Genomic DNA, 16,549 nt, shown 5'->3' on the forward strand with positions numbered 1-16,549 from the left:
GGAAAATACAGAATCCTAGAACCTAAGTTTATTTCTTATCGGTTTTTAACGATTGTTCTGAGTGTAATCTGTGCGCAATCTTTGACAAAAAAAAACTAATTGACTCAAAATTATCTTTTAATCAAAGTGATGCATTTTTGAATCTAATCAAGATTGAAGAATACGGTTTCATTTGTTTAAAAGCAGAGACTGTGTTCTTTCATTGGACATATTGTTTGTCCATATATTCTTTACAGAAAATGTAGTGTGAGCCATCAAAGTTTGGTTAAAATGTAAAAAACCGCTGGCGTAGGCTGGCAACTTTTTTTTAAAAGCCTGACGGGGATAGAGTTAAACTGAACTGTTTTCATATAAATGCTGCTTAATGCTTCTGTCAAGAGATTTGTTTATATTTTTAAAAAAATTGCCTTTAATGTACCTGATTTATTTATTTTTATTTGTATTAAAAAGTTTTAAAAGAGTATTTGTGTGATTCGAGTTGGACAGAATCAGCAAACTTAAAGAGAGTAACCAGTTGGTTCAAGTTCATTAAAGCAAATTTCAAAAGCTGAATTGATTTTATTCATTACGTAAATTATCTATAACTCAATGTTTTAACTAGTTGCAAAAGCTGAATAATCATTAAAAACGTACTGATTAGTCATCGAAATAATAGCAGATTAGTCGATTAATCGATCTAATAATCGTTAGATTAGTCGACTATCAAAATAATCGTTTGTTGCAGCCCCAATTGGTATTTAACAAATTTGACTGTCTTTAACTACAAAACCCTCTAAATGCATGAAAGCTTTGTGGCAAACAAATCCTCTTCTTTGTACAAGACATAGTAAACAATTACAAAATCCCTAAAGATGCAACTAATAAAAATAGCATAATAATGCTATAATGTGAATTAATATGAAACTGAATTACGAAATAATACAACTGAAGCAAACATTAGGTTGCGCTGTAATCCACGTGACAGCCACGTCCAAATCACAATTGCACGCCGTTTAGAGGATTCTGCCGTGAGGCCGGGATTAAACTAAAGTAAATGCACACTGCACAGGTGCTGCACAGTTCGACTACACGTAAAATCTAATCTGATTCACGAGTTGAGTACATTATGCATTGAATCTGGGCAGTAATTAAAACATAACCCGCTAACTGGCTAGTGTTTCGACATCGTTACCACAATCTGGACACGATTCTCATAATTTCATTAACCGCGACCATGTTCAAAGACTCACAGACGCCCCTCACCCCATTTTCAAAAACTCACGGATTGACGAATTACAATAATGGATCCATAACGATGAGGTTACAAGTTTGCGTCACAGAACACAACTTTAGTGCTCATAGAAAAAGCGCCATTTATTGCTAAAATAATCGAACTACCGTATCTGATCTAAATGTTCATTTAAATTAAAGCTGCAAGCAGCCTTTAAGCGGGTTTCGAGTATTTATGCCAGTCAATGGAGCAGTGCATCCACGAACAGTGTAAGGGGTCAGACCCCAACGAACCCACGACGGATCAAACTCCCACCAACACAGAAAAATTATAGAAATTATCAGTATCAGCTCAAAGAAGCGTTGCATGCTTACACACTCATGACTAGCTGTTTTCTCTCAATCAAACAACAAAATAAACTAATTCAAAGTTGGTTGGTGTCAGGTAATGGTATCATAAAATACTGCCTGCAGGCATAGCCTTTATCCCCTAGCAGGATTCCATCATAGTCACCTATATAATAGAAAAATGCAGTTCTGTTAGGCCCAAAATTAGTAATCCAGTTAGTTTGTAAAGTCTATTTGACTTGCCACGTCCAAATAATGTGCATAACTCTCCGATACTTGAGTCGTGAACAGAGCCTGGCCATTTCGCCACCAGATTTATAATGTGGAACATAGTCACACACCATCTAAGAGATGTGTTGTATAATTGAATACATTCCCTTGAATAATTATCAAACTAAATGTTATGAATGTTTACTGGCATGGTCATTTCATAATCTTTATGATCAATTATAATGTACCTGCAATAGAGAATTTAGAAATTGCTTAAAAAAATCAAAGAACTAGTTAGCAAAAGTCAGTTTTAAACACCATCACCGATAACTCGTGAACCGTTTGTGTGACATCAATGGATCAAGAGGCAAAGTTGTTCAGAATGAAGAGGAGGACTATTAAATGATATCATTAGTTTGTGTAAGTGTCAAATGTCATGTGATACACAATTGTTTAAGATATGAGATACACGTCAATTTTGCCATTTTTACTGTTTTAGCGCCACCTAGTGTCCAAACGCTACCTCCTTTTTTTACGTGACCTCGGAGTGATGGTCTACACATATCAACTGAGCCCCATGATGATATGTTAAGCCCTTCTGGATTTATGGCCATTTTAATGTGATAGGATCTGCCCATTTTAAGTTTTGGCGTCCCTAAGCAACGGTGAAAAGAAATTTCAACTTTTTTTCAATGATTATTTACATTCACACTCCACAGAAGTCATCTGCATTGGTTTGGTTCCGATCGGTTGAAAAACCAGGAACTAGTTCGCGAAAGTAGGTTTTTGACATCATCAGCGATAACTCACGAACCGTTTGATCGACAGAAGCATGTCCAGAGGCAAAGTTGTTCAGAATGAGAAGAGCAATCTTATGATACCAATAGTTTCATTATATGTCAAATGTCACGTGATACAGAATTGTTTATGCACTCCAAAAGCGCTATTTCGCCCCCCGGTGGCCAAATGAGTTCACATTTCTTACAGACCTTAAAGACCGTGAGACGAATAAGCCCAGCGAGTGTCGTTTTGATCGGCCTCCGTTTACCCGGTATAATGAGTGCTCACATTTAATTGACCGATGGCAGACTTGTTTTTTGAGATACGCCAAAGTCCTTTTATACAGTCAAGGTTCATGACACAAAGACACACCATACCAAATAATTAGTCGATCGGGCAAACGGTTGCTTAGTTATAGCCCTTTTCGAGTTCTTTGCTATTATAGCGCCACCTAGTGGCCAAACACCGAGTTTTTTTTATTGTGACCCCAGACTGAGGGTCTACACATATGGTCTAAGCCCCGTGAAGATATCTCAAACCGTTCTCTAGGTATAGCCATTTTAATGAAATAGGCTACTTCCGGGTTTGACGTTTTGATGCCCCCTAGCGACCCTGAATCGAAATTTCAACTTTTTTTCAATGAATATTTACATTCACACTCCACAGAATTTATCAGCGTTGGTTTGGTTCCGATCGGGCAAAAATCCAGGGACTAGTTCATTTTTTTTTTTTTTCCTAAAATGCAAATTAGCGGGAAAATTTGCATACCGGAAATGAAATCGGGGATATACGTTTTTTAGGTTTTGAGCCAATGATTACAATGATATAAAACACTTGGGTGTGCGACAAACGGTTTAGGAGTAACGAGCGTTAACGTGCGCAAACACGCTTTTCATCGCTGTAGCGCCACCTATGGGCCGATTTGGCTGGGTCACTGTATCTGAGTAGCCTGCACAGATACAACCAAATGACCAAGTGTCGAGTTTCTACGACTTACGGTTTGGGCTGGGCGACCGGTTTTATGGCGGAAAAATAATAATAATTAAAGCTGCAAGCAGCATTTAGCGGGTTCGAGCAGTCTAAGGCCTCTATTGGCCTTGCCAATGTCAACTAGGCTCAGGAATGGCACCGTAACAAATCCATAACGAATGAAACTCTTCCACACCAAGAAATATGACAGAAACGGTTGGTAACTTTTAATACAGACCATGCATGCTTACACTCGTATGCAAAAACGGGCGTAAACCAATAATACCTAAGGGACGAGTGCAATGAACCAATTCTCATGTCTCTACGATGATTTGTTGCAGAGATATAGATCTTGCTAAACGGTTGCTAAGCTAACCTGTTCGGTTGCCATGGGTGTGGAATAGCACCTGTCAATTAATAACACATCAAACCAAAAGTCAAACGAACCAAGCCCCGTGTCTCTATAATATTCTACTGCAGAGACGTAGGTCTGGCTAGACGGTTGCAAAAAATAATCTGTTTGGTTGCTAAGGGTGTGGCTTGGCAGCTGTCAATTGATAAAGAACGAAGCCATTAGCAAAACAGAGCAACTCCTGTGTCTCTAAAACATTCTATTGCACATTTTTGTTAATACAATGCACATTCTTCAAAATAGCTCATTTTGTGTTCTGAAAAATTGATTAAAAAAAATAAGACCAATTTAAATAGATAATTGATTCACATTCATGGTCTGCAACAATATTCCAGAAGACCTTGCCATTTAACTGATGCTTATTTGGTTGAGTCTGGTGACTCTGAAGGCCATTGGAGTACAGTGAGCTCATTGTCATGTTCAAGAAACCAGTTTGAGATCATTTGAGCTTTCTGACATGGTCCATTTTTTACTGCTGGAAGTAGCCATCAAAACATGGACTTGGTTGGCAACAATCCTCAGGTGGTATGTGTTATCTAATATATCCCATACCATATATCCAATTGTTTATCAATTTTGATGCTCGGTTTGAACTTCAGCAAGTGTGTTTACCACGTCTAGATGCCAAAATGGATTGAGTTCATGCTATGTGACTGGCTGATTAGCAATTTGATTAGCAAATGATGTATTTATTAAAGACAAGTTTAAAATAGTAATTTTAAATGTATGATATTTCACCTTTTTGACTGTTGTGAAGGAAAGCCTCTTCCGATAAGAATCACATGTTGCATGCTTGTTCAGTGTAATAATATGTGTAATAGTACTTAATGGCAATTCAGTTGGATTATTTATTAAGGAGTAGCGACCTTCACCGTACTCGGTTTACGCTAATATAATAAAGGACCCTGTTATGGTCACAAAACTAAAAAAACTCAACATGTTTTTGATGATTATTGACCTAGAGAGTCCAAAGAAATGTACTGTGGTGGAATTTGTTTAATTGCTTGAAAGTCCTAAAACTAGTTTGCAAAAGTAGGTTTTATACATCATCACCAATAACTCACAAACCTTTTGATAGACGTCAATGGTTCAAGAGGCAAAGTTGTTATGAATGAGGAGTTCTATCGTTTGATATCAATAGTTTGTGTATTAGTCAAATGTCACGTGACACACAGTTGTCTAGGCCACCAAAAGACATGTACATTTAACCCTTTTTACTGTTATAGCGCCAACTAGTGTCCAAACGCCACGTTATTTTGTATGTGACATCGTAGTGGTGGTCTTCACATATTTTCTGAGCCCCTTGCTGATATGTTAAACCGTTCTGGATATATGCCCATTTAAAGGTGATAGGCTCCACCCATTTTAAGTTTTGGCGTCCCTAAGCAATGGTGAAAGGAAATTTCTACTTTTTTTCAATGATTATTTACAGTCACACTCCGAAGAAGCCATCTGCATTGGTTTGGTTCCGATCGGTTGAAAAACCAACGACTAGTTCGCGAAATTAGGTTTTTGACATCATCAGCGATAACTCACGAACCGTTCGATCGACAGAAGTGGTTCAAGAGGCAAAGTGGCTCAGAAAAAGTAGTCCTATCATATGATATAAACAGTTTGGGTATATGTCAAATATCACGTGATACACAGTTGTTCATGTACTCCTAAAGCGCTATTACGCCCCCCGGTGGCCGAATAAGTTCATGTTTCTTACAGACCTTCAGGACCATGAGACAAATAAGCCCAGTGAGTGGCGTTTTGATCGGCCTCCGTTAACCCGGTGTAATGAGTGCTCAAACTTCATCGACCAATGGCGGCCATGTTTTTTAAGATACGCCAATGTCCTTTTAGATATTCATGTAGAATGAGACAAAGACACACCATACCAAATAATAAGTCAATCAGGCAAACTGTTGCGTAGTTATAGACATTTTCTAGCTCATTCAAATTATAGCGCCATCTAGTGGCCAAACGCCACTGTCTTTTTATTGTGACCCCGGACTGAGGGTCTACACATATGTTCCAAGCCCCATGAAGATATCTCAAACAGTTCAGGAGTTATGGCCATTTTAGTAAAATATGTTACTTCCGGTTTGGGTGTTTTAGCGCCACCTAGCGACCGTGAATTGAAAATTGAACTTTTTTTTAATAATTATTCATATTCACACTCCACAGAACTCATCAGCGTTGGTTTGGTTCCAATAGGGCAAAAATCCAGGGACTAGTTCATTTTTTTTTTTTTTCATAAAATGCTAATTAGCGAAAAATCTATAATGGCGGAAATGAAATCGGAGATATACGTTTTTTAAGTTTTGAGCCAGTGATTACACTGATATAAGACACTTGGGTGTGCGACAAACGGTTTCGGAGTAACAAGCGCAAACGCGTTTGGTATTGCTATAGCGCCACCTATGGGTCGATATGGCTGGCTCCGTGTATCTGAGTAGCGACAAGGACTACTACCATCTGACCAAGTCTCAGCTCTGTCGGCCTTACGGTTTGGGCTGCAGTATCAGTTTTATGGCAGAATAATAATAAGAAGAAGAATAATTAAAGCTGCAAGCAGCATTTAGCGGGTTCGAGCAGTCTAAGGCCTCTATTGGCCTTGCCATTGTCAACTAGGCTCAGGAATGGCACCGTAACAAATCCACAACGAATGACACTCTTCCACACCAAGAAATATGACAGAAACGGTCGGTAACTTTTAATACAGACCATGCATGCTTACACTCGTATGCAAAAACGGGCGTAAACCGATAATACCTAAGGGACGAGTGCAATGAACCAATTCTCATGTCTCTACGATGATTTGTTGCAGAGATATAGATCTTGCTAAACGGTTGCTAAGCTAACCTGTTCGGTTGCCATGGGTGTGGAATAGCACCTGTCAATTAATAACACATCAAACCACAAGTCAAACGAACCAAGCCCCTTGTCTCTATAATATTCTACTGCAGAGATGTAGGTCTGGCTAGACGGTTGCAAAAAATAATCTGTTTGGTTGCTAAGGGTGTGGCTTGGCAGCTGTCAATTGATAAAGAACGAAGCCATTAGCAAAACAAAGCAACTCCTGTGTCTCTAAAACATTCCATGCACATATATAGGTCTTTTTTGTTAATACAATGCACATTCTTCAAAATAGCTCATTTTGTGTTCTGAAAAATTGATTAATAAAAATAAGACCAATTTAAATAGATAATTGATTCACATTCATGGTCTGCAACAATATTCCAGAAGACCTTGCCATTTAACTGATGCTTATTTCGTTGAGTCTGGTGACTCTGAAGGCCATTGGAGTACAGTGAGCTCATTGTCATGTTCAAGAAACCAGTTTGAGATCATTTGAGCTTTCTGACATGGTCCATTTTTTACTGCTGGAAGTAGCCATCAAAACATGGACATGGTTGGCAACAATTCTCAGGTGGTATGTGTTATCTAATATATCCCATACCATATATGCAATTGTTTCTCCATTTTGATGCTCGGTTTAAACTTCAGCAAGTGTGTTTACCACGTCTGGATGCCAAAATGGATTGAGTTTATGCTATGTGACTGGCTGATTAGCAATTTGATTAGCAAATGATGTATTTATTAAAGACAAGTTTAAAATAGTAATTTAAATGTATGATATTTCACCTTTTTGACTGTTGTGAAGGCATGCCTCTTCCGATAAGAATCACATGTTGCGTGCTTGTTTTGTGTCATAATATGTGTAATAGTACTTAATGGCAATTCTGTTGGATTATTTATTAAGGAGTAGCGACCTTCACCGTACTCGGTTAACGCTAATATAATAAAGGACCCTGTTATGGTCACAAAACAAAAAAAACTCAACATGTTTTTGATGATTATTGACCTAGAGAGTCCAGAGAAATGTACTGTAGTGGAAATTTTGAAATTGCTTAAAAATCCTTAAGCAAGTTTGCAAAAGTAGGTTTTTTACATCATGCCAATAACTCACAAACCATTTGATAGACGTCAATGGTTCAAGAGGCAAAGTTGTTATGAATGAGGAGTTCTATCGTTTGATATCAATAGTTTGTGTATTAGTCAAATGTCACGTGACACACAGTGGTCTAGGCCACCAAAAGACATGTACATTTAACCCTTTTTACTGTTATAGCGCCAACTAGTGTCCAAACGCCACGTTATTTTGTATGTGACATCGTAGTGGTGGTCTTCACATATTTTCTGAGCCCCTTGCTGATATGTTAAGCCGTTCTGGATTTATGGCCATTTTAATGTGATAGGCTCAGACCATTTTAAGTTTTGGCGTCCCTAAGCAGCGGTGAAAGAAAAATTTCAACTTTTTTTCAATGATTATTTACATTCACACTCCACAGAAGTCATCTGCATTGGTTTGGTTCCGATCGGTTGAAAAACCAGGAACTAGTTCGCGAAAGTAGGTTTTTGACATCATCAGCGATAACTCACGAACCATTCGATCGACAGAAGTGGTTTAAGAGGCAAAGTTGCTCAGAATGAAGTGAGCTATTGTATGATATAAACAGTTTGGGTATATGTCAAATGTCACGTGATACACAATTGTTTAAGCACTCCTAAAGCGTTATTTCGCCCCCCGGTGGCCGAATGAGTTCACATTTCTTACAGACCTTAAAGACCATGAGACGAATAAGCCCAGTGAGCGTCGTTTTGTTCGGCCTCCGTTAACCCGGTCTAATAAGTGCTCAAACTTCATTGGCCAATGGCGGCCATGTTTTTTCAGATACGCCAATGTCCTTTTAGATATTCATGTAGAATGAGACAAAGACACACCATACCAAATAATAAGTCAATCGGGCAAACTGTTGCGTAGTTATGGCCATTTTCTAGCTCATTCAAATTATAGCGCCACCTAGTGGCCAAACGCAGCATTTTTTTTACCTTGACCCCGGATTGAGGGTCTACACATATGTTCCAAGCCCCATGAAGATATCTCAAACAGTTAAGGAGTTATGGCCATTTTAGTTCAATATGTTACTTCCGTTTTGGACATTTTTGCGCCCTCTAGCGATGGGGGATGAAAATTTCAACTTTTTTTTAATAATTATTCATATTCACACTCCACAGAACTCATCAGCGTTGGTTTGGTTCCAATAGGGCAAAAATCCAGGGACTAGTTCATTTTTATTTTTTTTCATAAAATGCTAATTAGCGAAAAAATTTGCATACCGGAAATGAAATCAGAGATATACGTTTTTTAAGTTTTGAGCCAGTGATTACACTGATATAAGACACTTGGGTGTGCAACAAACGGTTTAGGAGTAACAAGCGTTAACGCGTTCGGCATCGCTGTAGCGCCACCTATGGGCCGATTTGGCTGGTTCCGTGTATCTGAGTAGCGACAAGGACTACTACCATCTGACCAAGTCTCAGCTCTGTCGGTCTTACGGTTTGGGCTGCACGATCAGTTCTAGGGAAGAAGTATAATAATAATAATAAAACCAACAAATACAATAGGTTTCTAGCCCTTCGGGCTCGAACCCTAACTAGCCCTTCGGGCTCGAACCCTAATAATAAAACCAACAAATACAATAGGTTTCTAGCCCTTCGGGCTCGAACCCTAATAAAACTAACAAATACAATAGGTTTCTAGCCCTTCGGGCTCGAACCCTAAAAATCCTTACAAAAACAATAGGTTTTCAGCACTTCGTGCTCGAAACCCTAATAAAAATCCTTACAAAAACAATAGGTTTTCAGCACTTCGTGCTCGAAACCCTAATAATAAAACATACAAATACAATAGGTTTCTAGCCCTACGGGCTCGAACCCTAATAAAACCAACAAATACAATAGGTTTCTAGCCCTTCGGGCTCGAACCCTAATTAAAGCTGCAAGCAGCCTTTAAGCGGGTTTCGAGTATTTGCGCCATTCAATGCAGCCATGCATCCACGAACAGGCTAAGGGGTCAAACCCCAACGAACCCACGACGGATCAAAGTCCCACACACACACAGAAAATTAATAGAAATGATCAGTATCGGCTCAAAGAAGCGTTGCATGCTTACACACTCATGACTAGCTGTTTTCTCTCGATAAAACAACAAAATAATCTAATTCAAAGTAGGTTGTTGTCAGGTAATGGTGTCATAAAATAGCCTTTTTCACCTAGCAGGATTCCATCATAGTCACCTGTATAATAGAAAAATGCAGTTCTGTTAGGCCCAAAATTAGTGATCCAGTTAGTTTGTAAAGTCTATTTGACTTGCCACGTCCAAATAATGTGCATAACTCTCTGAAGATACTTGAGTCGTGAACAGAGCCTGGCCATTTCGCCACCAGATTTATAATGTGGAACATAGTCACACACCATCTAAGAGATGTGTTGTATAAATGAATACATTCCCTTGAATAATTATCAAACTAAATGTTATGAATCTCACCTTCACATTTATACTGTGAACCCCATTTTGGGCCATAAAAAATCCCCTTCATTGTGGCCTGGGGGTGCCTTGATGGCAATGTGTGTGCAGTCTATGGCACCAATCACATTAGGGAAGCCGGGAGACAATCGCATCATATTAACTGGCATGGCCATTTTTTAATCTCTATTGATAAATTATAATGTGCCTGCAATAGAGAATTTTTAAATTGCTTGAAAATCATAGAACTAGTTAGCAAAAGTCAGTTTTAAACCCCATCACCGATAACTCGTGAACCTTTTGTTTGACATCAATGCATCAAGAGGCAAAGTTGTTCAGAATGAAGAGGAGGACTATCGAATGATATCATTAGTTTGTGTAAATGTCAAATGTCATATGATACACAATTGTTTAAAAATGAGATGCATGTCAACATACTGTTTTAGCGCCACCTAGTGTCCAAACGCCACCTTCTTTTGTAGATGACCTTGGAGTGATGGTCTACACATATCATCTGAGCCCCATGATGATATGTTAAGCCGTTCTGGATTTATGGCCATTTTAATGTGATAGGCTCAGCCCATTTTAAGTTTTGCGTCCCTAAGCAACGGTGAAAGAAAATTTCAACTTTTTTTCAATGATTATTTACATTCACACTCCACAGAAGTCATCTGCATTGGTTTGGTTCCGATCGGTTGAAAAACCAGGAACTAGTTCGCGAAAGTAGGTTTTTGACATCATCAGCGATAACTCACGAACCGTTTGATCGACAGAAGAGTGTCCAGAGGCAAAGTTGTTCAGAATGAGAAGAGCTATCATATGATACCAATAGTTTCTGTATATGTCAAATGTCACGTGATACACAGTTGTTCATGCACTCCAAAAGCATTATTTCGCCCCCCGGTGGCCGAATGAGTTCATGTTTCTTACAGACCTTCAGGACCATGAGGCAAATAAGCCCAGCGAGTGTCATTTTGATCGGCCTCCGTTTACCCGGTCTAATGAGTGCTCAAACTTCATTGGCCGATGGCAGACATGTTTTTTGAGAAACGCCAAAGTCCTTTTACATAGTCAAGGTTCATGACACAAAGACACACCATACCAAATAATATGTCGATCGGGCAAACGGTTGCGTAGTTATAGCCCTTTTCGAGTTCTTTGCTATTATAGCGCCACCTAGTGGCCAAACGCCGCAATTTTTTTATTGTGACCCCGGACTGAGGGTCTACACATATGGTCTAAGCCCCGTGAAGATATCTCAAACCGTTCTCTAGGTATAGCCATTTTAATGAAATAGGCTACTTCCGGGTTTGACGTTTTGATGCCCCCTAGTGACCCTGAATCGAAATTTCGACTTTTTTTCAATGAATATTTACATTCACACTCCACAGAATTTATCAGCGTTGGTTTGGTTCCGATCGGGCAAAAATCCAGGGACTAGTTCATTTTTTTTTTTTTTTCTAAAATGCAAATTAGCGGGAAAATTTGCATACCGGAAATGAAATCGGGGATATACGTTTTTTAGGTTTTGAGCCAATGATTACAATGATATAAAACACTTGGGTGTGCGACAAACGGTTTAGGAGTAACGAGCACAAACGCGTTACGCATCGCTGTAGCGCCACCTATGGGCCGATTTGGCTGGGTCACTGTATCTGAGTAACCTGCACAGATACAACCAACTGACCAAGCCTCAAGTTTCTACGATTTACGGTTTGGGCTGGGCGACCGGTTTTAAGGCGGAAAAATAATAATAATAAGAATAATTAAAGCTGCAAGCAGCATTTAGCGGGTTCGAGCAGTCTAAGGCCTCTATTGGCCTTGCCATTGTCAACTAGGCTCAGGAATGGCACCGTAACAAATCCACAACGAATGACACTCTTCCACACCAAGAAATATGACAGAAACGAACGGTAACTTTTAATACAGACCATGCATGCTTACACTCGTATGCAAAAACGGGCGTAAACCGATAATACCTAAGGGACGAGTGCAATGAACCAATTCTCATGTCTCTACGATGATTTGTTGCAGAGATATAGATCTTGCTAAACGGTTGCTAAGCTAACCTGTTCGGTTGCCATGGGTGTGGAATAGCACCTGTCAATTAATAACACATCAAACCACAAGTCAAACGAACTAAGCCCCTTGTCTCTATAATATTCTACTGCAGAGATGTAGGTCTGGCTAGACGGTTGCAAAAAATAATCTGTTTGGTTGCTAAGGGCGTGGCTTGACAGCTGTCAATTGATAAAGAACGAAGCCATTAGCAAAACAAAGCAACTCCTGTGTCTCTAAAACATTCCATGCACATATATAGGTCTTTTTTGTTAATACAATGCACATTCTTCAAAATAGCTCATTTTGTGTTCTGAAAAATTGATTAAAAAAAATAAGACCAATTTAAATAGATAATTGATTCACATTCATGGTCTGCAACAATATTCCAGAAGACATTGCCATTTAACTGATGCTTATTTGGTTGAGTCTGGTGACTCTGAAGGCCATTGGAGTACAGTGAGCTCATTGTCATGTTCAAGAAACCAGTTTGAGATCATTTGAGCTTTCTGACATGGTCCATTTTTTACTGCTGGAAGTAGCCATCAAAACATGGACATGGTTGGCAACAATCCTCAGGTGGTATGTGTTATCTAATATATCCCATACCATATATCCAATTGTTTCTCCATTTTGATGCTCGGTTTAAACTTCAGCAAGTGTGTTTACCACGTCTGGATGCCAAAATGGATTGGGTTTATGCTATGTGACTGGCTGATTAGCAATTTGATTAGCAAATGATGTATTTATTAAAGACAAGTTTAAAATAGTAATTTAAATGTATGATATTTCACCTTTTTGACTGTTGTGAAGGCATGCCTCTTCCGATAAGAATTACATGTTGCGTGCTTGTTTTGTGTCATAATATGTGTAATAGTACTTAATGGCAATTCTGTTGGATTATTTATTAAGGAGTAGCGACCTTCACCGTACTCGATTCACGCTAATATCAAAAAGGACACTGTTATGGTCACAAAACTAAAAAAACTCAACATGTTTTTGATGATTATTGACCTAGAGAGTCCAGAGAAATGTACTGTGGTGGAAATTTTGTAATTGCTTGAAAATCTTTGAACAAGTTTGCAAAAGTAGGTTTTATACATCATCACCAATAACTCACAAACCATTTGATAGACATCAATGGTTCAAGAGGCAAAGTTGTTATGAATGAGGAGATCTATCGTTTGATATCAATAGTTTGTGTATTAGTCAAATGTCACATGACACAAAGTTGTCCAGGCCACCAAAATACATGTACATTTTGCCTTTTTTAATGTTTTAGCGCCACCTAGTATCCAAACGCCACCTTCCTTTGTATGTGACCTTGGAGTGATGGTCTACACATATCATCTGAGCCCCATGATGATATGTTAAGCCGTTCTGGATTTATGGCCATTTTAATGTGATAGGCTCAGACCATTTTAAGTTTTGGCGTCCCTAAGCAGCGGTGAAAGAAAAATTGCAACTTTTTTTCAATGATTATTTACATTCACAATCCACAGAAGTCATCTGCATTGGTTTGGTTCCGATCGGTTGAAAAACCAGGAACTAGTTCGCGAAAGTAGGTTTTTGACATCATCAGCGATAACTCACGAACCGTTTGATCAATAGAAGTTGTTCCAGAGGCAAAGTTGCTCAGAATGAAGAGTACTATCATATTATAACCATAGTTTGGGTAAATGTCAAATATCACGTGATACACAGTTGTGCATGCACTCCAAAAGCGCTATTACGCCCCCCGGTGGCCGAATAAGTTCATGTTTCTTACACACCGTCAGGACCATGAGACAAATAAGCCCAGTGAGTGGCGATTTGATCGGCCTCCGTTAACCCGGCGTAATGAGTGCTCAAACTTCATCGACCAATGGCGGCCATGTTTTTTGATATACGCCAATGTCCATTTAGATATTTATGTAGAATGAGACAAAGACACACCATACCAAATAATAAGTCAATCGGGCAAACTGTTGCGTAGTTATAGACATTTTCTAGCTCATTCAAATTATAGCGCCATCTAGTGGCCAAACGCCACTGTTTTTTTATTGTGACCCCGGACTGAGGGTCTACACATGTGTTCAAAGCCCCATGAAGATATCTCAAACAGTTCAGGAGTTATGGCCATTTTAGCTAAATATGTTACTTCCGGTTTGGATGTTTTAGCGCCACCTAGCGACCGTGAATTGAAAATTGAACTTTTTTTTAATAATTATTCATATTCACACTCCACAGAACTCATCAGCGTTGGTTTGGTTCCAATAGGGCAAAAATCCAGGGACTAGTTCATTTTTTTTTTTTTTAATAAAATGCTAATTAGCGAAAAATCTATAATGGCGGAAATGAAATCGGAGATATACGTTTTTTAAGTTTTGAGCCAGTGATTACACTGATATAAGACACTTGGGTGTGCGACAAACGGTTTCGGAGTAACAAGCGCAAACGCGTTTGGTATTGCTATAGCGCCACCTATGGGTCGATATGGCTGGCTCCGTGTATCTGAGTAGCGACAAGGACTACTACCATCTGACCAAGTCTCAGCTCTGTCGGCCTTACGGTTTGGGCTGCAGTATCAGTTTTATGGCAGAATAATAATAAGAAGAAGAATAATAAAACCAACAAATACAATAGGTTTCTAGCCCTTCGGGCTCGAACCCTAAAAATCCTTACAAAAACAATAGGTTTTCAGCACTTCGTGCTCGAAACCCTAATTAAAGCTGCAAGCAGCATTTAGCGGGTTCGAGCAGTCTAAGGCCTCTATTGGCCTTGCCAATGTCGACTAGGCTCAGGAATGGCACCGTAACAAATCCACAACGAATGACACTCTTCCACACCAAGAAATATGACAGAAATGGTCGGTAACTTTTAATACAGACCATGCATGCTTACACTTGTATGCAAAAACGGGCGTAAACCAATAATACCTAAGGGACGAGTGCAATGAACCAATTCTCATGTCTCTACGATGATTTGTTGCAGAGATATAGATCTTGCTAAACGGTTGCTAAGCTAACCTGTTCGGTTGCCATGGGTGTGGAATAGCACCTGTCAATTAATAACACATCAAACCACAAGTCAAACGAACCAAGCCCCGTGTCTCTATAATATTCTACTGCAGAGACGTAGGTCTGGCTAGACGGTTGCAAAAAATAATCTGTTTGGTTGCTAAGGGTGTGGCTTGGCAGCTGTCAATTGATAAAGAACGAAGCCATTAGCAAAACAAAGCAACTCCTGTGTCTCTAAAACATTCTATTGCACATATATAGGTCTTTTTTGTTAATACAATGCACATTCTTCAAAATAGCTCATTTTGTGTTCTGAAAAATTGATAAAAAAAATAAGACCAATTTAAATAGATAATTGATTCACATTCATGGTCTGCAACAATATTCCAGAAGACCTTGCCATTTAACTGATGCTTATTTGGTTGAGTCTGGTGACTCTGAAGGCCGTTGGAGTACAGTGAGCTCATTGTCATGTTCAAGAAACCAGTTTGAGATCATTTGAGCTTTCTGACATGGTCTATTTTTTACTGCTGGAAGTAGCCATCAAAACATGGACATGGTTGGCAACAATCCTCAGGTGGTATGTGTTATCTAATATATCCCATACCATATATCCAATTGTTTCTCAATTTTGATGCTCGGTTTGAACTTCAGCAAGTGTGTTTACCACGTCTAGATGCCAAAATGGATTGAGTTTATGCTATGTGACTGGCTGATTAGCAATTTGATTAGCAAATGATGGATTTATTAAAGACAAGTTTAAAATAGTAATTTAAATGTATGATATTTCACCTTTTTGACTGTTGTGAAGGCATGCCTTTTCCGATAAGAATCACATGTTGCATGCTTGTTCAGTGTCATAATATGTGTAATAGTACTTAATGGCAATTCAGTTGGATTATTTATTAAGGAGTACCGACCTTCACCGTACTCGGTTTACGCTAATATAATAAAGGACCCTGTTATGGTCACAAAACTAAAAAAACTCAACATGTTTTTGATGATTATTGACCTAGAGAGTCCAAAGAAATGTACTGTGGTGGAATTTGTTTAATTGCTTGAAAGTCCTAAAACTAGTTTGCAAAAGTAGGTTTTATTTATCATCACCAATAACTCACAAACCTTTTGATAGACGTCAATGGTTCAAGAGGCAAAGTTGTTATGAATGAGGAGTTCTATCGTTTGATATCAATAGTTTGTGTATTA

This window comes from Triplophysa dalaica, chromosome 21 (assembly GCF_015846415.1).
Source record: "Triplophysa dalaica isolate WHDGS20190420 chromosome 21, ASM1584641v1, whole genome shotgun sequence".
NCBI lineage: Eukaryota > Metazoa > Chordata > Actinopteri > Cypriniformes > Nemacheilidae > Triplophysa > Triplophysa dalaica.